Source organism: Palaemon carinicauda, chromosome 7, assembly GCF_036898095.1.
Source record: "Palaemon carinicauda isolate YSFRI2023 chromosome 7, ASM3689809v2, whole genome shotgun sequence".
Taxonomy (NCBI): Eukaryota; Metazoa; Arthropoda; class Malacostraca; order Decapoda; family Palaemonidae; genus Palaemon; species Palaemon carinicauda.
This window is the reverse complement of record NC_090731.1, coordinates 25,086,245-25,088,744: the sequence shown is the minus strand read 5'-3', so window position 1 is coordinate 25,088,744 and position 2,500 is coordinate 25,086,245.

The window sequence follows — 2,500 nt, the reverse complement described above, 5'->3', positions numbered from 1 at the left end:
ATTCAGGATCCTGTCGTTAGCCTTCAGCCAGGGCATTGTAATCCAATCCCAGTTGAACGGCAGCCAACGTGTTTCTTGACAGGACATCGGGAACGGGATCCATTTTCCCAGGGACGTATTGAAGGGTGCAATTGTATTCAGCCACGGCGGAGAGATGTTGCCGTTGCCGGGCGGACCAGGCATCAGACTGTCGAGTAAAGGCATGCACCAGAGGCATGTGGTCTGTGCGAATGACGAAGGGCGTACCTTCAAAGAAATAACGAAAGTGACGGACAGCCAAGTGCACTGCCAGCAATTCTTGATCGAAGGTAGAATAGCCCGATTCTGCCTTGGACAGTTTTCTGCCGAAGAAGGCCAATGGGCGGGGCGAGCCGTTGACCACCTGCTCGAGTACTGCACCAATAGCCACGTCCCTGGCATCGGTGGAGAGAAGGAGAGGGGCGTGTGGGATAGGAAAAGTGAGAGCCCCAGCAGTTGATAGGGCCTTCTTTGCATTGCAGAAGGCTGCTTCTTGAAGGGGACCCCACTTCAGGTTCTTTGGCTTGCCCTTGAGGGAGGCGTAGAGGGGAGCAAGACTGGCGGCAATGGCTGGCAGAAAACGGTGATAATAGTTGATCATGCCCAAGAATTCCTGCAGAGCTTTGACAGTCGAGGGCGCGGGGAAGTTCTGAACGGCTGCTACCTTCTCAGGGAGGGGATGGACTCCTTCAGGAGTGATGCGGTGCACTAAGAACGACACTTCGTTGGCGCCAAAGGTACACTTGTCGTACCGGACTACAAGGCCGTTTTGTTGCAGGCGGTCGAGCACGATGCACAGGTGACGGAGGTGTTCCTCTTTTGAGGAGGAGAACACAAGTATGTCGTCCACATAACATACACAGAAAGGGAGGCCCCCTAGGATGCCATCCATGAGACGTTGAAACATGGCCCCAACATTACGAAGGCCAAAACAGGAGTAATTGAAGGTGTACAGTGAACCCTCGCTACTTCGCGGTTCGACCATCGCGGATTCACCACTTCGCGGATTTTTTTCATAACCCATGTCTATACATATATTGCGGATTTTCCGGAAATATCGAAAATACCGCGATGTGACCGATGGTGCGAGATTGGAGAAAGTAAGGAAAATTGAATCATGATTGATTTTCAATATAAATGAAACTTTGAGGAGCAACAAAGATATCATTTGTTAGAGAGATAGAGAGAGGTAAGGAATGGGAGGTAGTGAAAAGTAGCCCACAGAGAGAGAGAGAGAGAGAGAGAGAGGAGAGAGAGAGAGAGAGAGAAAGAGAGAGAGAGAGAGAGAGAGAGAGAGAGAGAGAGAGAGAGAGAGAGAGAGAGAGAGAGAGAGAGAGAGAGGGGGGTTTAAATGTAATAAACAAAAAAATTTGATAGGTTATAACACATTGGTGCTTATGTAATATCAACTGTATACTGTAGACGGTTTGAATAAGTTAAGAAATGGTATAAATGATACTTTGTTAGTGTATTCGTACACACTCAAGAGCGGCAGCTAGATGACAGCTGATCTAATCACAGCCAAAAGTAAAAAAAAAAAAGTCAACAATACTCGATTTTTAAAACACACCCGAAATTTAAAAACAAAAGTACACGCTTTCTTAATGTGCAATTAACTATTTAAAGAGTGGCAATTTTCTAGAATAAAATGATATTTCCCAAAAAATAGTGGTTTGCTGATGAAATCGGATGCCCTATTTTTAGCTATGATTGAAATGGATGTAGACTCGGCCTAATTATTTCGTTTCGTATTTAATTGACACTAAGAAAACTAATTTTAGTTTCTTCATCTAAATGTAAGTATTGTATAACACGAAGAGTGAGTGAGAGAGAGAGAGAGAGAGAGAGAGAGAGAGAGAGAGAGAGAGAGAGAGAGAGAGAGAGAGAGAGAGAGAGAGAGAATGAATCAGCTGTTGTAATCAAATGGCGTGTTTTTGTTTCGTGAGAATTTCATCGCCACGACTTTAACAACAACATACTGTACTGAACTTTACAGTATTATACAGACTACTGTAATATGATAAAGTAAAATATTTGTAATCTATTTTATATGAAATGGGGCTATTTTTGTTTTGTTTAAAATTTACATTTACGTATGTAAAACAACTCTCTCTCTCTCTCTCTCTCTCTCTCTCTCTCTCTCTCTCTCTCTCTCTCTCTCTCTCTCTCGTAGATTGTTTTCCTGCTTTGCTACGTATGTATGATTTTATATAGATACGGTAAATAATTTTTGTAATAACATATTTTATAAAAGCTTTTACTGTAATATCATTATTTATCACTTTCATCATGCGGGTTAAATTCCTTAGTTTGTTTACTGAGCGTACTTTATGACGCCGTCGTTTCAGGCGGCGTCATAAAGAAAAAAATTTCATTTGGAAGTCCTAAGAAAATTAAGTAAAACATTAGTAATAACCAAATCAACATACTGTACTGAATAATCAATATAATTGATGCAAAAACTAACCTATAAACAGATGTG